This window comes from Amblyomma mixtum, chromosome 3 (assembly GCF_055824585.1).
Source record: "Amblyomma mixtum isolate Tamu chromosome 3, ASM5582458v1, whole genome shotgun sequence".
NCBI classification, from domain to species: domain Eukaryota; kingdom Metazoa; phylum Arthropoda; class Arachnida; order Ixodida; family Ixodidae; genus Amblyomma; species Amblyomma mixtum.
The window spans coordinates 425,459,538-425,485,701 of NC_143014.1; the positions used below are offsets into that span (position 1 = coordinate 425,459,538).

General features: G+C 44.9%; 1 pseudogene across 1 annotated transcript in view; it reads left to right on the top strand.

The window, feature by feature from the left end:
* Window positions 1–204: 204 nt before the first annotated feature.
* Window positions 205–26,164, top strand: part of LOC149357958 (uncharacterized) — a 104,176-nt pseudogene continuing 78,216 nt past the window's right edge. Inside the window, exons 1-2 of the transcript XR_016291911.1 lie at window positions 205–376; window positions 2,966–3,247. The product of XR_016291911.1 is annotated as an uncharacterized LOC149357958 (transcript). The remainder of the gene's footprint in view (window positions 377–2,965; window positions 3,248–26,164) is intronic.

Below are 26,164 nucleotides of genomic sequence, written 5' to 3' on the forward strand. Positions count from 1 at the left end.
GATCGCTACATTTGTTTGCATTTCTAAGCTAAAGAAAGACGCATTGTAAGTATTTTTACACCTAGCATCACAGTGCATATTAGCGGATATTTTGGTGTTTTTCGAAAATATTTAGTGGACTTCTGAATCCATTTTGGCGTAATGCTCGGAAACAGAGGTGGCAACACTGCCGTAATTGTCGTCAGTGTAAACAAAAATGGCGTCCTGCTGCGCGTCGGTATGAGCGTCGGCGCGCAAACTGTGGAGCGAGCGTGTGACAGCCGCTCTCATCGACTGCTGGCAAGGCCGTCTAGATGATTTGCGGCGCCAGAAAAGGAACGTCGCAGTGTACGCGGAGGCATTGCGGACCCTCGGGTTTCTTTGTACAGCAGCGGAGGTGAGCCACAGAATCAGAAACCTGTCCCAGATGTACCAGTAAGTGTTTGCTACGAAGCACTTCTTATTAGCGGACCTGCGCATTTTAACGGCGCAGCATTTTTCGACGCCCTTCAAGTGCGTAGACCTTGGTTTTTTCACCTGCACCTGTTCTGTTTAGTTGCTTTGAATTCACGTTCAAGAGATGCCATTGCACTTTATGGAGTGGTATCGTTGTTTAGTTTTCGTTCCGGTTTTCTGAATTGACTTGTGGCTATGTTGTGGCTGTGTGCGTGTGTGTGCTGCATGGTTGGTACTCATACGGCCGGCGTTATTGCGACCCGGTCGCAATAACGGAAATCCAAGCCAAATCGTTATTGCGACCCGGTGGAAATAACGGAAAGCAAGCCCAAAGCACGCAGGGTTAAAAAAAAAAGGAGAGGCCCTTTCCACACAACACCCTGGGAGAAAAGTGTGTAGGAAATCACGTGGTTTTTCCACGATCGTGAGGCCATCTTGTCCGGGCAGCTTAGCAACGGCGTCGTAGTTGCTGATTGCAAACCGCTCGGTAACAGACGGCAACGGCGTAGCATTTGCGGTGCGGCGTAGGCGTACTTTTCTCAACTGCACGAGTTTGTTTTTGATCGTGCTCACAAGCTGACATTGGCGCCATTCACTCATATCTCAGGTTGAATTCGCTGCAAAACTCTCGTTGTTGCGTGCATGGATTTCAACGTGCTCGGCGACCACGATCGCACGGGCATTTCGTCTACTGCGTTGCAGGTTTGCAATTGCTTTTCTATCTGATGTCATGGTCAAGAAGTGCGAAAAAGGCGAAGCTCTAACTGAATTAGGAGGCCTTTTCTCACGTGTTTATTGAGCCCATGTCCTGTGATAGTGTTATTTGGGGTAAAAAGTACTTAGTGAATTGAGGATCCACATGTGTGCTGAATTTCATTGATGCCTGTGGTTATGTTGAAGAAAAATAATTTAATACATTCATTACGTACTATAGATCGACTTTCATTTTATGTATTGTCGATCACAAGTAAAGTGTGCTAATGTGCAGTGACATTACAAGCCAGTATTTCATCAAGTAGCGAAAAGCGGTGCGTACAGCTGTAGCTCTGCACATTAAACATGAAACACAGTATTGAAATGATGCACAACACCGTGAAACTTATACTGCAGCCATTGGGTACTCCTAAACTTCCAGAAGTCTGAAAAGCTATGGTAACATATATATTATGCACAATACTAGATCTGTAGATATGTGAAATATGCTATGTTGCCATGCTACAAAGGGTGGATTGATGGAGGGGGGTAGTCACATTTTAAACATGCATTTCTTGGACTTTTTTCATTGAGATAAAAGGTGTTCAGAATGGTTATCCTGTGTAAAATTTCAGATAAATCCTCCCCTGCCGTCTACTATATGCACTTTGGCCCTCTCCGTTTCTGTCACCTGTGTGAGTGGCTCTTGGAGTTGTGAATCAAAAGTCATTGCTGGCATGTCTACCATTACAACACGTTATGATATTACATTTTGCATTTAGGGTCAAGAACTCAAACTTTTTAGTATACTTGCCCATCCTCACTGCTGTATACAAGAAAGCATTTGTTGCATCACCAGTCGCACGAAAACATGCTATTAAGATAAGTATAGTATTTAAGACCAAAAACAAAGTACCGCAAAATTTTTCTTGCCCTCACTTCTGCAGCAGAAGGCACTGTTGACACAGCCAGCTTCCCAAACGTACGCAGTGGAAGCAGATTGCAACATTCAGCAACAAGAGCTGCATTAAAAGGCAGGTTGAACACCAAGGTGGGGTGTGACCATGCATGGCAGCATTGTTCACGGCTTAGCCAAAAGTAGACAAGTGCACACTCATTCAGCATAAAGCTGGGAGGTTTGTGCTATCCACCAGAGAGTGCGATTAAAGTGTGGCCAGTGTGTGGGACAATTTTATGCGAGCATAGCATGCAAACAACCCAATATCAATAGCCTTGCTCAGGGATCTCATGCATGAACCTCTAAACTCATTATAGCAAAGGTTGATTTTTTTTACAACCTCATGAGCACATTTGACAGCTGTCCACTCAAAAATCATTATTCTCTAAAATAGAAAGTGTTGCAGAGTAACATTCAAATATAAGCCTTGTGCCAGGAAGCTGGACATGAAAGGCTTCCAGAGTAGCCATATACGGAAACATTTCAGGAAGCCTATGTTTAAAGGCAGTACTTTATACTGGATTAAGGTGGGATAGTTTGTTCAGAAGCTTTATGAAATACACTGTGAGATCCAAGACGCACAGCATTAAAAAAAGAAAGAAAAGAAAAACTGTAAGTGCTTTCAGGCAATCGGTATGTGAAATCTCTTAATTTTAGAATGTTCCCCAAAGCTCTTACAAAATTTGATAAAAAATTTTTTCAGAAATGACTCAAAAAACCTGAGCTACCGGTGACTATTGCATGCAATTCTCAGTAAAGAATGCAGGGGCTCGTTCGGTCGAATGTGAAATTTACCATTGATTTTATATGCGACTGTTGTTGGATATAAAATCTGGCGCCGCCATGGCTGCCAGGCTCTTACGCTTCGTATTTCTACAGGTTATGCAGATGGTGGCTGCTTATCATGACAGCATCGATGCACCGTGTCCCGTTCCTGATTACACCATTTGCAAGGACTGTACGTGCCAGCTCTTCATCTGCGCTACCTTAGATTTCAAGTCACCACTGGACATGACAGCGCTGCCTGCGGTTGATTCTCTCGCTTGCTGGCCACCATGATCACCCTCGGACGAAAGACTACTAAAGCAGCCGCCGCAGCCGACCATTTCGGGATCTGGCACCGCCATGGCTGCCAGGCACTTACGCTTCGTGTTTCTACAGGTTGGTTATTCCTATCGTTGTGTAAATGGGAAACCTTTTAGAAAACTGGCATCAGATCCCACCCAATGCCTGTACATGCTTGCATGTCGCACGATCTTTTTAGGATTGTGCTGCTGTATTGCCGTTTTTTGTCTGCTTTCAAAGTTGCTCTTACTGCTTGCCGGGGATGTCGAACTGAATCCTGGTCCTCTTACCGAAGAGCAAGAACAGGAAATGTTTAATGCTATTATGCAGATACCATCAATCTTGGAAAAACAGTCCGACATACTTGACGAAATTCGTTCGCTTCGAAGTAATCAGCTGGCCATTGAACAAAAAGTAGAGGAGCTCGCCGCCAAGGTTGTGTGCGCTGAAGACCGCGCTTCATGTTTCCCACAGTTAAAAGAATCGATAGAAAGGATCTCGTCTCGTGTCGAATCGGTTGCTTCCTCGTTTGCGACATTCCACAAAGGCCAAGACGATCTAGATAACAGATCAAGAAGGAACAACCTCATCTTTTTTGGCCATCCAGATTCCGAGAATGAAACATGGGCACTGTGTGAAGAACGGATTATGACTTTTTGTGCTGAGAAACTAAGTGTAGAACTTAGCTCGATGGCTATGGAAAGAGCGCACAGACTTGGGCGTTACTCACCTGAAAAAAACCGGCCGATTATAGTGAAATTCTTATCTTTCAAAGACAAGCAACGCTTACTTGCAGCTGCCTCAAAACTAAAAGATACAGGTTTTGCTATCAGTGAAGACTACTTGAGGCATGAGCGGAAGAGGCTGATACAGTTCGCCAAGGAACGTGGCGATGACTACAAACTTAATGTCAACAAACTAAAGTTGGCGAAACAAGTTTACATGTATGACAGCGCTACTGATTCCGTGAAAAGCATAAACCAATAGCCATCAAAGAATCCTGCATCGCAGAAAAGAGCAGACCATAAAACCGACTTGATAATTAATGCCGTCAACTGCCGTAGCCTCAAGAACAAACAGGAGGAGTTTGAAGCACTCTTGGAATTGGTCAAGCCACATGTGGTTATTGGCACTGAGTCATGGTTGGACGAAACAATAGGCTCCTGTGAGATATTTCCACCTAATTACAATGTATACCGGAAGGACCGTAACAAGCATGGCGGTGGTGTATTTGTCATTGTCGATAATGGACTAAACAGCATACCTCTTAACACGGAAAGCAAGACATGCGAAACGGTCTGGTGTAAGGTCATACTGGCTAACGGTTCCTCGATGGCTATTGGTTCATTTTACAGGCCTCCAGCCCTTAAAACACCACAACCCCTATTTGAATTGAGCAACATCCTATTAACCCTGGATGCATCTTACGTCATTTTAGGCGGTGATTTTAATTTACCTAATATAGAATGGGTCTCCCTTAAGCCAAATATAAACACCACATCGCTTCTTCATACTGCTTTTCGTGAAATGATTAACACTCATTCCCTTTTTCAGTTTGTGGAGTGCCCAACTAGAATAGGCTGTAGTAGTGCAAATGTACTTGATTTGATTTTCTGCAACGATCGCACCCTCATTTCTTCAACCACCACAATTCTCGGTTTAAGCGACCATGAAGTGGTAATCGCAAGATTATCCTGTTTTGCCGAGCACCGCAGAAAGCTGCCACCACGAACAGTATTTCATTACGACAGAGGAGACTATATCTCGCTATCGCGTGAACTCGACGCCTTTCTCCCAGAATTTACACATCACAGTTCCAATCTTGATATACATTCCACTTGGCACTTACTGAAGACAAAACTCCTGTCCTTAGTGCAGACGTATGTTCCATCACACACCATTTCGTCGAAGTGTCGAACAAATAAGCTTTGGATGAACGCCGCCATTCGAACCTTGATAAACAAAAGGCACTGCTTATACTGTGGGTACTGTCAATCACCAGAGCCTTCCTTGCACTGTAAATTGAAGGAGCTGAACAAGACTATAACGCGAGAGATGCGTAGGGCCGAACGTGCGCATCTGGGTGTTCTAGGCGGAAAAATGAAGAACAATCCAAAGCAAATATGGAAGTATGTAAAAAGTAAGCAGCGTATAAAAGACAACATTCCCAATATTATAGATAACTTCAACTACAGCTCGGATCTGGAAGGCAAGGCTGAACAGTTTAATCGTTATTTTCACTCAGTTTTTTCTCTGTCGGCATGCCCTACAGACGATTTGCATATCGTGAATGAGTTTACTGAGATGAGTGGCATAGATTTCTCAGTACATGGAATAGTGTTACTTTTGCAGAAGGTCAAGGTAAACACGGCACCCGGTCCTGACCGTATCCCGAACTATATCTTGAAGAACTGTGCAGTTTCTGTCGCTCCCTTTTTAGTAACTCTATTTCAAAAATCAATGGATGTCGGTGCCTTGCCCGATGACTGGAAAAGCGCCAACGTAGTTCCTCTATATAAAAGTGCCGACAAAACAACAACTGTAAACTATAGGCCTATCTCCCTAACAAGTGTCATGCAAATCGCTAGAGCACATCGTTTACACTAATTTATTTAAGCACCTCCAGGATAACAACTTTTTTGGTCCAATGCAACATGGCTTCAGGAAGGGCTTTTCGTGCAATATGCAACTGATAGAGTTTGCTCATGATGTCGCTTTCTCAATTAACAATGGTAACCAGGTTGACTGCATATTTTTGGATTTTCAAAAAGCTTTTGATTCTGTCGCACATAACTTATTATTACTGAAACTGTCTACCCTCAAAGTTCCACCCACCCTGCTGAAATGGCTCGAAGCATATCTCATCGGTAGAAAGCAACGCATTATTCTTGAAGGTGTAAGTTCATCAGATATTGCTGTTTTATCAGGCGTTCCCCAGGGATCGGTTTTGCGCCCTCTTCTTTTTTTTAATATTTATCAATGATATAGTTGACCGGGTTTCCTGTCTGGTCAGATTGTATGCTGATGATTGTTGCATCTACCGTGACGTCACTTGTCTAAGCGACTCCTATGAATTGCAAAGTGACCTCGACTCTGTCCTAGCATGGTGCAAAACATGGAACATGCGATTAAATTTTTCGAAATGTCAAGTTCTGCAATTTACAAATAAAAAGCAACCATTACCTACCCAGTACTCTTTAGGCGGCAGAAACTTATCATTTGTTAAAAATTACAAGTACTTAGGTGTTATCTTCGCAAACAACCTTTCTTGGAACGATCACGTAAACCATATTGCTGCCAAGGCTAGTCGTGTGTTAAACTTTTTAAAGCGCAATTTCAAGCAGGCACCTGCTGATTTGAAGGAGACACTCTACTTGACAAACGTGCGTCCCATCTTAGAATATGGTTGTGCGACTTGGGATCCTGCAACAAAAACAGTTATCAGCGAACTCGAACGAATTCAAAAACGAGCAGCAAGGTTTGTGTCCGCAAACTATGATTTCACCAAAAGCTCCTCTCAGATTTGCAAAAATTTGGGCTGGCCTTTACTACAAGACAGACGCAGATACCTTAGACTTAAACTATTTCACAATATTTTTATAGGCTCAACAGGTTTGTCTAAAGATTCATACATGAAAGCCCCCAGCTACATATCCTCCCGTTTAGATCATTCTTTAAAGGTTCAAGAGTACCAGTGCCGTATAAATGTCTTTAAAAACTCATTTTTTCCCAGAACAGTGTATGACTGGAGTAAATTGCCGGAAGACGTTGTCTTAGCCCCGCAATCTTCTTTTGAAAATGCTCTGTCGAGACTTTTGTTGAATTAACTTTTCTTGCGTCTTTCTTGCTTTCATGGTTCTTTTGTTATAAGTTTGCTCAGTATTGGAATGCGTTGTATTTTTATTGTTTGTTTGTTTGTTTTATACGCAGTGTCATCTGCATGACAATGTATACTTTGCAATTGTATCCCCCCTACAAAAATGCCCTCAACTGGCGCTGTAGGTACCTGAATAAATAAATAAATAAATAAATAAATACCTTTATGCACTCGCTGTAGTTTCTACCGGCATCTTGGTTATACCTGCAATTAATTCGATCCCGACTTAACGCATTCATTGATGCCACATGCCCTTAGGTTATTCTAAACTCAAGGTAGACACGTGCGCCAAAGCAGATCAGTAAATTTTTATTCTTTTCACAATACAGCCACTACCAGCGGCGTAGGCTGAAATATTTTTCGGGGAGTGTTATACGCCGCCGGTAAAAAGCAAAAGAAAGAGACCCTGCACTTAAACAATACCTTAGAGATTTTTTTTCTTTAATAAAGGCGAAGGGTTAGTTTTGTTCACTGTAATATCTACATAAAGATACAAATGCACTCAGGATCCCGAGAACTTCATTCATAAAAAACATTTTCTCACAAAAAACAACTCGTACGGAAAAACGTAGCTATTTACAATATTTTCACATCATATACAACAACAAAAGCTTCTGCTCTACAACAAAGTCATCAACTGCAAACAAATGGCATTCTACTTCTACCCCATACATGCAAACCTGTGGGGGCCTGTGCCCATGCGGTAGCACGTTCCTTCGTTGGCTTTGAAATGCATGCGCAGTTGGCGCGGTGGCGAAACGTCAGCCCGGACAAGATGGCGCCGAGCTTGTTTCCGGCTTCACAAAATGTCATGTGACGGCCTCTCCTCTAAATTTTCCTTCCTCCAAGGCCCAAAGCGTTACTTTCACCCATGAATTGCCTTGGCTTTGTTTATTGTTGTCGGACGGGATTTGGGCCACCGTTTTTGCATCGTTTGCTTGTTTGATCAGCCTCTGTCAGTGCCTGGACGTGTGATTTCGGGGTCGCGCTTCGATTTTAGCCAGTGTGGTAAAGTTTCCTATGGTCGTGCAGGCGTTTGGCATCATTCTCACCGTGTATATGTGACTTTGGCTTTTGCGTGGTGCGTTGTGATCGATTGATTCGTTGTGAAGGGAATCTTGTGTGCTTGCGTTGTTTGGGTGCTCGCGCTTGTGCAGTGCCTTAGAAGACGCTCCAGCTTTCTCCGGAAAATCTTCTTATAATTGATCAACGTAAATATGCTTTTATTTCGCGTAATTTTTTGGGTTGGTCGAGTAGGCATATGTGCGCTCATTCATTTCGAGCATTCAACCTGATTTGCGCAGATGATATGCAAGTCAATAATGTGAATTCATTACGTCGGGCCAGTGTCATAAATACGATTCAGGCTTGGTGGTTTTGCAGTCCCCGAGGCATTCGTCAGTTGAAGCGAGCTGTGGTTCCGTATGTACAAGGTTGTCCACCCTGAACACGCGAGTGCGTGGCCCCACTCTGGAGGGCCACTGCGTCCGGCATGGCCGCTCATCGCAGCCAAGTGGCGCAGGAGAGACCTGGACGTGGTGCTTCACGTCATCTACCACTTCGCTTCGATGCGAGGCCATGCCGTGCGCAGTGGCCCTCCAGAGTGAGGCCACGCACTAGCGTGTTTGTACTAAGAGTTGACGACCCTGTACATTCCAGACGAAGGGCAGGAGTTTTCAAAACGCACCAGGTGAATATTGCCCACGTGCTAACTAGTAAATTGCGCGGGAATTTGCAAATGTTGAAGATGCTCTGCCTTGTTCGAAGTTCTGTGGAATTGTTTACCTTGTGACGATTAATTCGGTCTACATCGGGGGAGACAGCTAGAAACATACCCAGGCGGCTGAAAGAGCATTGCAGTGATGTCGGCAGGAATCGAACAGCTGCTCTGGCAGAACATGCACAACCAGGGCGTGAAATTGCTTGGGAGAATGTGGAAATCTTTGCCACTGAACGAAATTTGTAAGTGTGGCTGCACCTGGAATCCTATATAATATAGATGATGCTGAAGACAGTCATCAGAACAAAGGGGGAAACCTTCACCAGGCTTATGCAATGTCATTGCCCCGACTACACGAAAACAGCGCAAACTTCATGAAGGACGCAGAAAGGGGAGACGAGACACAGGCGCTGACTAGCAACTGAAATTTATTGCCCTGACACATCGGTAAATATACTCAAGGCATCAAAAACAACAAGAAGGATAAGACATGAAACATAGACAATGGCAGCAGGAGACGAGCAGGAAATCATGACTGCTGAGCTGTCGCAAGGAAATGAAATTCCTTATCCAGAAGGCCCACAGGTGGGGTGCTGACACAGCGTTCTTAGGCTTCCGATTTTTTTGGCTTCAATTATTTCTCGCGTGATTTGGTCACTGCATCTGCTCACCTCAGTGAGGAGTGCATTTACAATCGCGGCAATGAACGCCCAGATGTCCCAAGATTCGTGTGCTTACATTGTAGTTGTGCTCTGACAGTCTTTTGTTAAGGCATCTGCCGGTTTGGCCTATGACCATTAGTTAAGGATCTGCCCCGATTAGTTAAGGAGCTGCTTTTTCATGACCGGTCCTTCATTTTGAACGAGCAACTTGTTAGGGTTCTGAAATGTCAATCAACATGTTCGACATGGTCAGTGACCAAAGTTTCATTCTACTATTAAGGCAAAATGGAAACTCCACGACAAAGTGTGCCCTATGCACCGAAGCTAACAGCAGTTGTGCCCTAAGCCCACAATATATTCCACAATTAACGTCAAAAAGGTGGCCAGCAGGTTTGGAATCCTTGATTGTTTTGTACCACTTCTGTCAAGCTGTCTTGCCTGAATCCACGCACATTTTGTGTTAGAAAGCATGGGTGGCAGAAAAGACATTCCAGACAATTGGTGTACGGCAGTGGTGTTATGTGGGAATACTTAATTCTGTCAGTAGGTCATGCTAGATCGCGTGGCAATGGAGCATACCCCCCCCCCCTTTAAGACATTCATTTACCTATGAGATTGAACGTCTTTTAAGAGATTAGGGTACCAGTTATAATAGCATAGACATGATGGCACGTGAACAACTTTCATAACTGGCAGCCGCTGCAGTGGCTCAGTGGTTATGGTGCTCGGCTGCTGACCCGAAAGACGCGGGTTCGATCCCGGCCGCGGCGGTTGAATTTCTGTGGAGGTGAAATTCTAGAGGCCCGTGTATTGTGCGATGTCAGTGCACATTAAAGAACCCCAGGTGGTCGAAATTTCCGGAGACCTTCACTACGGCGTCTCTCATAGCCTGAGTCGCTTTGGGACGTTAAACTCCATAAACCAACCAACCATAACTGGCTTGTCTTTTGAATTTTTGATTTAATTGTAGTATTGCTTTTCATTGAAGCCATACAATAATGATTAATTTCTTCCTTGTGTACAGTGCTTCAGCCAGGAAATAAATTGATTGGTTGCAGCTCATTTCTCATGTTTTCATTCCTTGTTTGTGTGCTTAAACTACTCAGACTGATATGCTTTCAATTCTAAGCCAACTTTCTCAATAATAACTCGCCTTGTAAGCAATGCATATAAGCAGAAGTAATTCACAAGGCACTTTTCACTTGGCCGTAAGTGGCACAAAGAGACTCAAAATCGGCAACTTCGTATTGTTTAGCAGCAAGGAAAACCTTTTTTTCGTTGTAATAAATCTTGCTACTGTGTAAATATTTGTGTATGTTAGTGCTGTTGAAATGAGGTCCTCGACGTGAGCATGGGCGGCCGCAATTTCATGGCACTTTGTGCACTGCCAACTTCATTCTTCTGCTAACAAGGTTTGTTGAAGTGCTGTTTAAAGAGCTGGGAGTATGTCTTGTTGGGACCAGCTTAATAAGAACCACTGAAACTTGCAGAAGCACAATGAGTCCTTCAACTGGGGCCATTTGATCTTGCAGTTTAATGATCATTTTAATGTTGGATAGTTGTAATTCAGCTCTTGCTGTCTTATTAATATGAGTTGTAGACACCTTTGACCATGCCCCAAAATCTCAACTTTACAATCCAGAGGTATGGACACGTTATTCAAATTGTGCTTGTAGGTACTACATGTTTCAAGAAAAATTACCATTTTTGGCATTTGCAGAGTAGCAAAGACGGGTATTAAATTTGAATCAAAATAGTTATTTTACCACACATTCTAAAATTGTCTGCAGTTCTTGTTAAAATTTGGGAGTGATATTAGGATGGCATGATGTTTTTAACATTTCAAGTGCCCTTTCTTTGACGCCAAACTTGTCACGACAATATTGATATTTCTTTTGCTTTACTATAACTTTTTATGTTTTTTACCATTCAGTTTCAACACTACAGACAGTCTTGTTTTCTGTTTTACAACTTCTATTTCTTTCCTCTGGTGTACTGATGTTCAGCTTTTCACGAGCACTACAATGAGCCCTATATTTCATCACGTAATGGCCACATGTTTAAAGTCTGTGTTCTCACATGTCATATATTCATTTTTTCCACACACCAGTAATGACTGGAACCACTTTTTTGTCTTTGCCACTGCGATCGCCAATAACATCGCCTTCAAAAAAGGTGCAACTGATTTGTTTTGTTAATAATCTGTTCTGTTCATCCATTTCTCTAAATAATGCCCTTGAGCCTTGAGAGTGAATAAGTAAGGTGATGGAACAGAATATTTTAGTGCATAATTTCTTCAAATTCAAATTGAATTTTCTTTTCAAGCAAAGAGGGAGCAGCCACAAAAAGCTACTGCTGTCAGTGGCTTGACAACGTGACCCAACAGGTGATGACAAATGCAGTGTATATACCGAAACACTGAATGAAAAGAATGGGCAAGCCGCCCTGTTGGCTTAGTAGTTGTGGTGCTCAGCTACTGACCCGAAAGATGCGGGCCTGATCCCGATCTTGTTGGCCTCATTTCAATGAAGGTGCAATGCTAGAGGCCTTTTGTACTCTGTGATGTCAGTGCACGTTAAGGAACCTCAGGTGGTCAAAATTTCCAGAGACCTTCACTATGGCGTCCCTCATAGTCTGAGTCGCTTTGGGACGTACGATAAACCTCATAAAACCAAACCATAGACAAGCATGGGCTCATTCTACTTGGTCATAAACTGGACACACATACTCATTACAGCATACTGAACAGCACAACAAAAGCAAGTGGTCAACTGTCCTATATACAAAACAAAAAAGTAGGTGAATGAGCAACATTATTTAAAGACGTGGGGTGAAGCAACAAATCATCCATTTAATTTATACAAAGGGAAGAAAGTTGATATATGGCACCCACCAAGCTAAAGAATAGAGAGGCGCTCCAACATAATCACCAGTAAACAAAATATATTAAGAGGCAAATAAGGTTTCAGGCAAGTTTGTTTGACACTTCAGATGTAACTGCAGCGCAAACACCCACATCCAAATTAAGGAACACAAGCATGCATGGATGCTGCAGCAGCCGCATGTGTGTCTGACAGAGAGAGAGAAACAGATTATGATGCAATATGAAGCGCCGCGGATATCTTGTGCCAGGGTCACCAAAGCCATCTGGTCCATATCAGCTTGTCCGATGCTATGGGTAATGCTGTAATTGAAAGGCAATGGGGCTCAGCATAAGTTAAGCAAGCGCAGTGAGCTATGGAAAGAGAAATGATAGGCATAACAACAAGAGATCGGAAGCGGGCGGAGTGGGTGAGGGAACAAACGTGGGTTAATGACATCCTAGTCGAAATCAAGAGGAAAAAGTGGGCTTGGGCAGGGCATGTAATATGGAGGCAAGATAACCGCTGCTCCTTAAGGGTAACGGAGTGGATTCCAAGAGAAAGCAAACCTATAGCAGGGGGCGGCAGAAAGTTAGATTAAGAAGTTTGTGGGGATACAGTGGCCACAATTGGCAATGGACAGGGTTAGTTGGAGAGACATGGAGAGGCCTGTGCCCTGCAGGGGGCGCAGTCAGGCTGATGATGATGATGATGATGGGGCAGAAAAAGAGGGAATGTTGCAGATTGGCATAGGGATCATAGCAAATGGGGCATGCAGGGGAAGCTCTGAGACGGTCGACAAAAAAATAGCCAGGGGTGAGGGGTGTATTTTAAGAGGGTGCACTGAAGAAAATGAAGTTGGGGGTTGGTGAGAGGTTTGTCAGGAACAGGAAGGCTGCAAAAGAGATCCTCTCATGTTGTCATAAGAAGATTATTTTGTGTCTTCATGCAAACGTGAGTGCTTGTGCTGAAGTTTGAAGTATTTTAGAAGCATTTCTTAGACATAGAGTTGTTTTAATACATACAAAGCATTATCATCATTGTTACTGTTATTATTAATTAAACAAAAAAGCCTGCAAAAATGTCGCAGATTAACTCCCTTCACGGAAGAGATAAGGTCTTGCAATGCAGTGATGGTTTGTTGAATAATACATCATAAAAAGCTGATAATTTCAGTCAGTATTTCAGGCTTGCAACAAGAATGGCAGTAACTCTACATGACACCACTTGCGCACTAAAAAAAACTTTCACCTGCTTTAACATACATTCTGAGGCTCTTGAAGGGGGATCTGGCCAGATTAGTGCACTTTTAGGTGAAATATGCCCACCTCATTGCTACCATGGTATCATCATGCTCTTGCAAACATTCTGTTCTTTTTGACTGAATGGTTTCAGGAAAATTCTGTCATATGATTTGATAAGCTTTGATATAGGCCACTATTAAAGGGAAGGCAAAAAATGCATTGAAAACTGCTGACCAATTTAACTGTTATTGACTCCATCCCAAATACTCGAAAAATTCCCATTTGAATGCATGACAAAATTTTTTAACATTCTCTGTTTTTTTTAATCATCAGGAAGGCGATATTAGAGGAAGGGGCATTGCATTAATTCTTGACAAATTTGCAGCTGAGCTGTATTCGTCATTTGACAAATTGTTTAACTGTGCTTTCTTTCTCAGTGTTCAGCAAATCTTTGATGTGATGAAACATAGGATTTTACCAAGCAAACTGTACCTACTTGGCTTTTGAGTTCCCTTTTTCGCTATCCTTGAGAAGTTCTTGTATGGTTGTTCGTTATTAAATTAAATAACCAAACTGAACCTGGTGGTAAACTACCAATATATAGAGGCTGGTAAACTGCTGGATTCTATTTTATCTTCCATACTCTTCAAAAAATTTAATCACTAATGGCTTCAGCTCAATAACTTCAGGTGCTTGGTCTTCCAGTGCATGGATAACACAGTTTTGCTCACAGATCAAGTACACTTTGAGACAGCAATGCATTAGTTGCAGGAAAACATAAATTATATGCTTAAATCATTTCCTGACAATGGAATTTCAGTTAACACACAAAAAACAATGATCTCTTTCAGGAATATTTCAAAGGCTAACAGACAGAGTGGTATTTTACTTAATCATGGTTCTCTCTCCTGCAGCTGTAATTCAATAGAATATGTGAACTAAATCAAATATCCTAGCATATTCTCTTATACTATAGTGGTAGCTTATTATGGTATTTTTGTGCACATTACGGAAGATTCTGTGGTTGCTCTTTAATGTGAAATCCTTGGCTCTAGTATCCATTAGAAAAAAAACAATATAATAACTCAGATATGATACTGTTAGGTAAGGTATTACAATATTTGTTTCAACTCCTTCATGTTTGCCATGTGGGCAATATAGCTTGAAGAATGTTTCAAATGTGTTTTGAATAGCTGTCTTATGTCACCAAGTGTTCGCATTTTCCTGTTTCTAGGTCTTTCCATTGTTTTTTTTTACAAACAGACATTACTCATCGCCATTTTTAGATATGAAACTCTTCAACAAAATCCACTTCCCATCGAAAGTTGTCGAACCACAAAATTTAGCTAGGGACAGGAAGGAAGCACTCTGGCATATATGTGCCTGACAACTTTGGTGGATCACACAAAGAGCTCTTTACTGTACCATCTGTGCACAGCCTAAAGGGGTAGCTGAAACTGCTGTGCTGCATTACCATGCACAGTCTTTTGGCAGTGAAAAAGATGTGTGTGTGTGTGTGTGCAAGTTAAATGAAAGTGCCTTTCCAAGATGGCATCTTGGGAAAGAATATAAATAAGGCGAGGCTGAAAATGTTTAATCACAGCACAATAGCATCTATGTCATGAAAAGCAATTCTACTTGATAGCACACTTCTTGCAAAATCACATTCTCATTATTGATACACTAGGGTCAGTATGACTAACGTTTCAAAAAGAAAAAAAATTAATCTGGATTTATTGTGCCTGTAATAATTGTTTCTTGTAGCTTTTGCTTGTTTTGATTCGTTTGGTTCCGGTAAGAGTAATTGCACAGTTCGCCCTTATGTATCTACAATTGTCAGGCTGTTTGTAATCTTTAATTTAATATTGTGTGAATGGAAGAAAAACAGCTAAGAGGTCTGTTACACTGTCAGGCATTCATTCATGCCTTTTCAAAAATGTGTGGGCAGAATGAGTGCAGTACATTTTATTTGTTCTGCTCAGTAAATGGCCTGATTTGAAACTTTGCAAGCATTGTTCTGAACATATTGATTTATGATTAATTCATACTGCAATCTGGGCGTTTAAATTCTTCTACAGGGGCTGTTGGCTCTTATTGTGCTGTCTGCATCATTTTTTCAGTGAGCACAGGTTCATCTGATGGTATATTCTTCCATGCTTCACCTTTAATGGGGTAAAATGTGTGCTTTACACAATTTTCTTGCCTCAGCAGCTTTGATAACAACTTAAGTCAAGAGCTTTCAACCTGACATCTTAATAATAAGCAAATTAATAAGCAAATTATTTCTACTTCTATTTAATAAGAAAAGTTCAGCTTTGTGATGCCCAAGTAACCATATGACCCATGTCCCACATTGCAGTTGTAATCCCTACTGTATCTCTTTGCTTGATGAAAATGCCATCATACCTTTCAATGAAAATTAAGTGGGTCTTGTACTACTATTGCACTTACTTGAAGGAGCTTTACACCTTTTTTCTACAGTCATGAAGGCAGTAGCTGATGAGCTATAGTTCAAGTGAAATCTAATTTGCTTTCACTGGGCAATTGCCATCTGGATTTGCATACATGCAAGGGAAACATCCTAAACTGAGAATTTCACATAGTTGCAGCTCATGTGAACTAATGTTGCCCAGTCTCAACCAGAAATCTGTTGGCCACAGTTTCAAAGTAAGAATAATAGCTGTTTGCTAATATATGATGCCACACCTCTTGCAAAGCAGCTTCACTGTTCGAGCTGGAACCAAGTGAAACTGTGTAATCAAAACTGAGGTGTGCCTGAAACATCATTGCAAATATTTCCAGTTAATGACATAATAAAAGCTAAATGTTTGTCCTGGGCCAATAGCAGGTCAACTTCACAAGCATGGCAGATTTCGAGTGGTCACCAGCTTTGGAAACCACCGGGTTGTGTGTGATCTCAGCAGGGGTCAGTAGGGATTTGTCAGACTAAACTGTCTACATTTTCAGTTGATACCAGTCAAAAGCCGGCAGGCATTGCAGCTGTGTTAAAGCTTCTGCTGTAATCTTTCTGTGCAAGATATGTCCTTGCTGGGATTAGTTCTTTTATAAGGAACAGCTGTTAAAGGGATCTGCTTTTACACTGGCTAAGCTTGAAAAACAGTAGTAGGGAATAAAGTGTGTATATACTTTAGTGACCGCAGTGGGAACTGCTCTAGGAAAGAGCTGGCTATGCACTCATAGGCGTGGCTGCGAGTGCTCCTGGCCTGTGCAGTTTCGGCCATTTGGGCATCCCAAACTCAGTGCGCTGCAGCCGCGATGAGAATCACAATTTGAAAAATCTAAAAACTGATGCGGATATTACGGTCAGCTATAATCAACATCTCAATAAATAAGGTGCATTACTGTAACTGGTAAGAAGTTAAATATTATATATTAATTTACAAGCCTGCGCGTTAAATGAACATCTTAGCTGTATTTAATGTATTTAAAAAATTGCCGCATCTTCAGTGAAACACTCCGTAGGCCATCAATTTTGGACTAATTATAGCTTGTAGAGTACTTTCTCGAAGATAAATTAGGATTGGGATATATATTTTGCAATTGAAAACTCTCGCATTCACCTGCTGAATTCATTTTATTTTATTTTTTGTATTTGCAATACACGCTTTACTTATTTTCTTCTTCAGTGACTACTACACATTTCACATTGCAGTAAAAACCAGTTCAGCTGCAAATGTCGGTGCACATGCTACGACACATTTCGCTAGTGATTACTTCTCTGTTGCAAGCGATCAACCTGTGCCAGCTCGCCCCATTACCCATGCTTCTGGCCAAAAACCTCAACTGCAGCCATAGAATCAGCATTTTTGAATATGCATGACATCTGGGGTCATGTTGTCCAGGTGATTATGTACGTGATTTCTGTGCATCTGGGAGAGACAATATGAAGTTAAATTTTTGGGCTGCATATATGTGTGTACAACCTGAAGTGAGAGTTGAGAGTGCACTCAAGTGTCCACATATAGTTGTTAAATTAGTTGTTAAATGCACCAGAGCGTCGAATGCAACAAAATACATTGCTGCAGAGTTTTTCATAGGACCGCAAAAAAAAAAGTAACAGCCAGGAAACGTAGGAGATGAATGTTTAGTGTGAAAAAAAATTGTGCACCGTTGCCTGCAGTTTTTTATTATTATGACGTGTGCGCTATATCCTTCTCTGGAATTAGCAAGGCTGTGTAGTTCTCACGATCATTCTGCATGAGCAAAGAAGACCAGACAACACGAGTGATGAGTGTGCTATTTTTTCCATGATGCTATGCCAACTATAGCTCAAAAGTCGATTCCGCTTCTGAGCATCTGTCTGTGGAAGGGTTTTAGCAGCAAAGAGGGAGCGTGCCTAGAGCATGCGAAGCTGCGGTACGCGTGCTCCTCTTTGCTGTTATCGCGGTGGCCGCATTAATCCCATAGAATCATCGCCTATTGGAATCTTAAATTTGTGTATCTTAGGGTGCAGGTGACAAGAATAAAGCGGTTGGCAGAAACAAAACCGACGGAACCAACGCGCGCGACCGCATCTCGTACAGTGCTGCTTGTGCCGTCTGCCGTGGCATAGTTTCGTTTTCGCGTTTTAGGGTCGTTCACGCTGGCATCACAGCGGCGATGTAACTGTGCCAACAGCCTCACCAAAAATCACCTATTCTGTAAGCGTGCTCGCTTTGGCGGGGGGGCTTCCCGCACTGACATTGCACATGCATTGAACGAATGCCGGAATGGTGTAAACTATTACTGCAAGGCGACTTCCACGGCATACGATGCGGAAATGATGCAACAGTTACATTATGTAACAGATATAGGTGATCGAGTTTCAAGTACGCATACGTGGGCTTCGATCTATGGCAGCTGGACTGGCTCATGAAAACGTAGTACTGGTAAAACGCAGCAACCGCGAACGTAACAGTGGGGTTCTACTCGAGGTTTGTTTTGCAGGAAAAAAAAATTAATCTTTCCACTTTTCATTGTGATGACTATAGAAGCGCCAGCTGCTGAACGACATATAACGCGTACTTCTATCTTGTATCGATATCACCATTTCGCTGTACCGCACGCAAGCACCGCGATCAGTGCTTCTAAAACCTATTGTGCACGGCCCTTCCTCAAACACATGCACTCACGGTGAACTCTCATTGTTTCGTGCTCGCTTTTTTAGCGCAAACTTTTGGTCAAATTCTATTCGAACTGAGGGTGCCAAGAGTAAACATGTATGTGCAGCCCAGTGGTTCTGTAGCCGCATGCTCTCTTTGAGCAGTCTTATATTCACGTTTGTTGCAAGTAAACTTATGAGATTTGCACCGAGACTTCTGAAGATGAAGGCAAGGACCATCACGTTTAGAGCCAAATTGTGCGCGCGCCATGAAAAGGATATATATCGTTGCAAGGCAAAGCGCCAATGGTTGGGCATATCTCGACATCTCAATACTTCAAACTGTTAAGGGACTGAAAATTTGTTCAAATCATGCCGATTTGAAATTAAGGGTAAGAGGACCGAAAATAGTTCTTGACACAGAGTTCGCAATAAAGAGAGCCCGACCAGAGGGTTTAATGCATTCACTGGCCTTGTCATTCTTATGCGACTGCTCATCAGCACTGGCATCATTAGCGGCACCTGATAGATGTCACTCGATTGGCCTCGCATGTTCTAAAATAAACTGGCCCCACGTCGTGACAGGAACGCAGGGAAAAAAAAAAGAACTGCAGTGAAGCAGCCGCAAAGACCACAACCTACACCAAGCAAAGCGCGCGTAGTGCGTGTAATGGCCTTTCATAGACTATCGGTCCGGGGGCTGTCGAAAGCACGATGGCCGTGTGCAGCACGCTGCATTGCCATGCTTCATCATCGGTCAGGACAGGTAAGCTGTACGGCTGTTGAATAAGCGTGTACTACCGGCAGTTTTGTCGCACTGAAATACGATATTTTGACGGGACCGAAGTACCTTTTTGTAAATATCGCAGATTTGAATGAAGCGATTTCCGTGTATGTACAATACACACCCTACATACCTCTCGGGCAATAATGGCCCTTAGCAGCTGAGAAAGGTCAGAGCAAGAAAAAAATTAAATCTGACATTAACAAGTGATGCGAATTCAATCAGCCACTGTTCTTTTTGCAGAAAGATAGGTCAGAAATGGGAAGAGAAGACTGTAAATCGAATTTACCAAATTTCATTTCAATCATTTAGGGCCCTTTGCTAACAGGTAAAGACCAGCATTACCCAGTTTGTGCACCCAAAGCATCATCATGAAAACTGGGTGAAACCCAATTCCTGCTCAAAAAGTGCCTTCAAGAGAAATGTAGTTTGCAGCAGACTGAAGCTACGGAAATTGGCAGATGTCTTGAACCTGAGAACAATGGATGAACTAGCCACGTGATGTTTTCTATGTCATGTTGCATGGCATGAATTACCGTGGAAGAGTTTTCTTTATGCTCGTTTAGGGTGCAGTTTAGGGAGATACCAATTTCACTAACTGCCATCGAGAGCCAAGTGCTACAGAATCCGCCTCGTTTGCAGTGGGTTGGAACCCAAGTATAGGACGGTTGCCTAGCCTTTTTGAAATACCTACAAAGACCATTCATTTAAAAGCACCCAGATTACATATTCAGCAACAGCTTTCCTAGCACTGTTGCTGAATGAGGTGGCGGTATAGGCAGAAGCATCCCACACCAAGGGATGGTGCAATCAGAAAAGGCACTACCTACCTGTAAAAAAAGTTGAAATTGGCCCCTCCTATGCATCGAAAGTACACATGCAGCGCCCACAAGCATTCATTACCTGATTTACATTTTCACTGGGCTTCAGTTCCCTTTTAGCAGTAGTCTCAGAGCAGCTTGTCAGTGAAATTTCTTTTCCTCATTAACTTTGTGCAGCATTTTCTGTTGCAGGGGCATAAACAGAAAGGCAATATGCGGCTCTGCAGAAGAAACAACGTGGTGGCTGGGTATGGTCTTAACCGACTGTTTTGTAACATGGTTTTTCTATAGGGCTAACCAAGTTTTTAGTAATCTATTCATACGCTTCATTAATCACTGACAAGGCATATTGGTAGGAATACTTTATTTGGCACAGCAGTTCCGGCCGACATGGGTCTATTGTCACTGCTTGTAGGCCAAGGGGCAGACTTGTGAGCACGTTCTTGAGCCAGTAGCCTGGAACGATGAATAGGTGCCTTGGACTAGAGAACGCTGCATCATGCAAGGTCGGTTGCTGCAGTCCCTCCACTAGTGTCAGCCATATGCAGGGTTGGATGCCATGAAAAGAGAAAACTGTGGTGTTCGCGAGTCCTGGCAAGGAAGAAGCGATAAGAATACTGCGTAGTACTTTATTGGGCAACAGCTGAGATGGTTTCTCCCGGTGGCGCTCATGCAGGTGCTCGCTTTTGTAGAGCCACGCCTGACGTCACTTGGCGCGTCATCACGCGTCTCACTTGGCTCACACAGAATGCCGGCACGCGTCCCATTCGGCTCACACAGAACACCGGCACGCGTTTCACTCGACTCACACAGAACGCCGGCACGCGTCTCACTCGGCTCGCCCAGAACGCCGGCACGCATCTCACTCGGCTCGCACAGAACGCCGGCACGCGTCACTTCCTCCACCGCAATTTGGAGAGTCACAATGGCTGATATCGGTCAGGTGGCTTCCTGACTCGTTGAGGATACCGCCTTGTAGGGATACTGCCTTGTTTCAGCTGACCACGGGTGCAGGGCTAGTTGCGGAGACAGCGGTTGATGAGGGTGGCAGACAATCTGAAAGTTCTGGATAACCGATGGTCTCCTCCCCTACCGCAAATGGTGATGGCATGTTCGCAGCTGAGGCTCGTTGCAAATGGTCCTTGTGTCGCCTCCACGTGCAGGTTCCGTGGGGTGTCTGCACCTTGACCTCGTACGTCACTGGCCCGGTGCGCTGCCCGATAGTTGCTTTGAGCCATCTTGGTCCGCTCCTGAAATTGCACACCAAAACCTGTTCAGCTTGTGCAAACTGCAGATTTCATCCCAGTCCAAGCGCAAAGTTTCGAGCCACTCGCGTCCTAAAAGAGCTGGTCTGCCGTAGTCTACAACGTACAACGGAAGGTCACCGACTTGATCCTTGTACTTTACGGCTCCTTTCAAAACGCCGCAGGGCTGGACAACTTCTCCAGTGTACATTTTCAGTCGCAGTTTCGTCGGGTCGAGTCTTAAAGGCGGTCTAAGTCTCTCGAACTGCTGTCTTGATATTACAGACACCATAGCGCCTGTGTCTAACTCCATTCGCAAAGGTACACCTTCAATTTTGACATCGGCGGTGATGGGATGCCGAATTTTTTGAGACAGCGTTTGGAGGTTTCCCATGTCGTCACTTTCAAGAGTGCGTATCCACTTCCATGAACTCGTTGGATACTGCTTGGGACGACGACAGGCACGCTCAACGTGGCCTTTCTTGCCGCAGTTCGTGCACTTATCTGCTATGTGTGGACAGGCGCAGGAAAAATGCTTGCAAGAGCCGCAACGGTAACACTTGAAAGAATGCTTTGTTTTGGCTGCGTCTTCAGCGCTCATTTTGTGGAAGTCATTGACAGCTTCTCTATCGTGCGCTTCCTGAACATTTTTCTTAGCTTCTTCCAAAGCAAGTGTGCACTCAACGGCTTTTTGGAATGTAAGCGTTTTGTCTTCTGCAAATAAGTATCGCTGAATGTCGGTGCGGAGTAAACCGCACACAAACCTGTCACGAAGTGATTCGTCCAAAAAGGTGCCGAATTCACAGGTCTGAGCTAGTTTTCTGAACTCGGCTACGTACTGTGCGATGCTTTCATGTTGCAGCTGACATCTTCTGTGAAATTTTGCTCGCTCTCCGATCACAGACACTTGGGGTGAAGTGATTGCGAAGCAATTCAGTTAGCTCCTTGAACATCTTTTCTGACGGCTTATCTGGTGCGGTCAGAGATTTCAAGACGCTGTATGACTTCGGCCCAATGACGCTTAGCAAAGCATGCACCTTGAGGTCTTCTGGAACTTTGTTCACCGCGAAAAAGGAAATTAGGCGCTCTTCGTAAGATAACCAGTCACTCACAGTTTCGTCGAAGGCTTCTACTTGACCAATCTGACTGGAGGCTGCCATCTCGGACGTCTTGTCGCCTTTTGTCGTAGGTGCGGTTGAATCCAGCGTTGCTCTTCAGACTGTTGCCTTGGTACTTCGTTGTCCAGCTTCAGCGCTTCTTTTCTGCATCTTGCCTTGCTTCCACCATCCTCATCGCCAGTTGTGGTGTTCGCGGGTCCGGCAAGGAAGAAGTGATAAGAACACTGCGTAGTACTTTATTGGGCAACAGCTGAGATGCTTTCTCCCGGCGGTGCTCATGCAGGTGCTCGCTTTTGTAGAGCCACGCCTGACGTCACTTGGCGCGTCATCACGCGTCTCACTCAGCTCACACAGAATGCTGGCACGCGTCTCACTCTGCTCACACTGAACGCCGGCATGCGTCTCACTCGGCTCACACAGAATGCCGGCACGTGTCTCACTCGGCTCACCCAGAACGCCGGCACGGAACGGCGAAATGTACGCGCCGGCGGGGCAGAGATGGAGACCACTTGTTGAGGTCGCCGGGAAGGGGCGAACGCGTTCGCATTTTTTGGAGCGAGCGGGAGGAACCGCGGTGGCAGCGTCCTGCCAAGTCCGAAATCCGACAGCGTTGTCCCACGGCGCAATCCAGCATTTTTTTTCCTCGTCCGGAGGCTGCCTCCTTCTCTTCGGCACGCGGCTCGTGCTAACCATGCACATCACTACAGGGTCCCCTTGCCCCTATATAGACAGTCGGTAAAAGGAAGGGGAGAAGGAGGGTCCAGTAAGTTCATGTCACGGGCCGGGAAGAGCCATCGCGTGGAGTGCGCGAGCTCAGGTGGACGATCCTGGCTGCTGCGGAACGGGCGAATGATGCAGGGTGCCGAGCTGACAAAGGATATGAGGGCGATGGAGGCCATGGTCGGGCCGTCACCGACTGTAGTGCTGCACGCTGGCACAAGTGTCATTGGTGTTGGAACGTTGCAGTTGATGTCGACGGGAAGCTGGCGCACAGAGTACGCCGTCACAAGCAAGGGAGCGGCTGAAACGGCTCCATGGACTGATGTGGTCTTTACCGTGGTGTCGTGTAGCTGCTGTAGCGCCAGCTTCAAGTCCTCCAAGCAGGTGGCAACGGCTGGCTTACATGGCTCAGGTGCCCCTGATGTAGGGCGCGAGCAGTGCGGGCCGGCCACTAGGGTTGGCACAGATGTGACCATCGAGACAACGGTGACAGCTGTGGTGATGATGGAGGAAGTTGCTCGGTTCAATGCCAGGTACTTGGGTGAAACGGGAGTGACAGTCCGGAGCACCTCGCCAGTGTTTATGCGCGTGTGGGCATGGTCGGATGTGTGTGGCTGCAAGAAGGTTGTGGCAGTGATAGGCCGTGTAGTTGAGAGTGCTACATCAGATGGCTGGCTGACAGCAAGAGACACAGCTGGTGGATGGGCAGTTGCCGCACTACTCGGTGTGGGTAGCTCTGCCATTTGTTGCTGAAGGTGGCTGAAGTCAGACACCAAAGCAGACGCTTGCTGCGGCAGTGTCGAGCTGCCAGGGTCAGACTCCGAGAAGCTGTTGACAGTACTGAGGGCTTGGGGTGTGGCCCCTTGGGCAGGCAGTGTGGCCTCCTGGGTAGTGGGGCAGATAGCTGACAGATTCTGCGGTGCCGGCAATCTCACTTCGCCCTTAGCACGCTCGCTGAGGTCAGTGACTGACGGCATTGGTGGAATGAGCGATAAGGCGGCAGGTGAGCTTTTGGCTGGCAGCGGTGCTATGCAATAATAGGTTACTGAAGTTGGCGGAGTGGGGCACTCGTCAAGGAAGCGCTCGGCTGACGGCGGCACAATTGCAGATGAGAGAAGTTGCTCGATGGACTGTGCCGAAGGCACTGTAACATCATTCTGGTAGCCGGTATGGCCAGAGGCGCTGAACAGGCTGGCGCGAGGCGCAGCTGTTACTAAGTTCGCTGACGTGGCAAACCGCGGTGGGCCAGGCACCTCAACGAGCTGCTGAAGGAATGACTGCGGACTTCGAGCAATGGAGTCGTTGCACAGTGCTGCTAGCGTAACAGGGGTAGCAGGATGTGCTGCCGGAAGCGATGCGGTAGCTTCTGGTGCGGTCGGTGCTAAAGAAGCCGGGCTGGAGACGCTGGACTGGAGCGGCAGAGTACTTGCCAGTGACAGTTGCGGCGTGCTGTTTCCGTAGGATGCAGCGAGAGACAAGTGCGATGCTGGTGCGGGCGCTATCGAAAGCGGGCCCGCCTCGTCATAGAGCGACACTGGGTAGTAGGATGCGCCGTAGCAGGCGAGGACAGCAGCGCGCAACTCGTCGTAGGGCCGGCATCCTGAGGCAGGGCAGGCGAGTCGGCAGCGGAGGTCGGGCGGGAGAATGTTGCAAAGGACTGCGTGTTTAAACGGCTGGATGGTAATGCCGTTCAAGTGCATCGCAGCCTCCAGTTGGGCGAACCACCCGCCGACGCCTGCAGGCCAGAACGCTGGGAGCGGGGGGTTGAAATTCAGGTCTTGCCAGCCTGCCATGCAGGGACGCCGCTGGGATAGAAGGCACGGCTCGCCGGGTCACCACTGTTGAAGATTTGCGGGGTTGCAGCGGAGCACCAGAGCAAGATGACCAGCGTGGCAGGCTTCTAGTTCCGAACAGCCCATGCCGGGCGTGCGCTCCAAGCACGTGCTGTCCATCTTTATTTTCCTCTATCGCGGGCGGGTAACGCCGATCTCAGCACCTGCGCTTTATAGCCTCGCCAGGTGCTATAATAGTAATAAAATTCAGAACAAATACAACTGAATATTCTAGAGTAGTTCAGATATCAATACAGATCATTAAAATTGCAATACAAGCATGTTTCCTCAAAATGCAGCAATGAAACGAAATATTCCACACCAATATTTTAGTCCTCATAATTTATCACATCCTAATGCTTATTGAGCATCTCAATGAATGAGGGGAAATCATGTAGAATGGTACAATTGGCCGGAAGCATAACTGTGTGCAAGGAAAAACGTGACAGCTTGAATTTGTAAGCTTGCAAGTGGAAACGCTCTTCTTGTCACAGTTCACACTGAAAAGGCATATGACGTGATGTGGCACACTGCTGAGAAACAAAAGATTATACCAAAAATCAATGAACAGCAGCTTAAGCTACAACGCGAGTGAGAGCTTTAACAAGACTACGTCTTCCACGCTGACTCGTGACACCTAGAGACAGCTCCAACCATGGAATGCTGTCCCAGATGTATCATTCTTGACGGGACATGGCCCGCTTAACTCTTGTGTATGGGTTTCACCACAGTGGAATCCCTAGCCATAACGGGCCCACAGATGCTGGCACATTTCAATTCGGAATCTGTGCAGCAATTTCGGCAGCTGTTTTCCTTCTCACCAGACAAAAAGTGCATCAGTGATCTGGGCTCTTAGATTTGGAAATTTCTTAAAATTATGCTCACAAGTTTCTGCTCTCTTTTAATGGTTCATAAGAGTGGTGGTCATATGTGCTTTTACAGAAGAAACAGAGAGCACCACTTTGAGAAAATGCTGGAAAATTCTCTAAACAAAACACTCCACGTGCTTTCAGGGGATTCATAAACTGC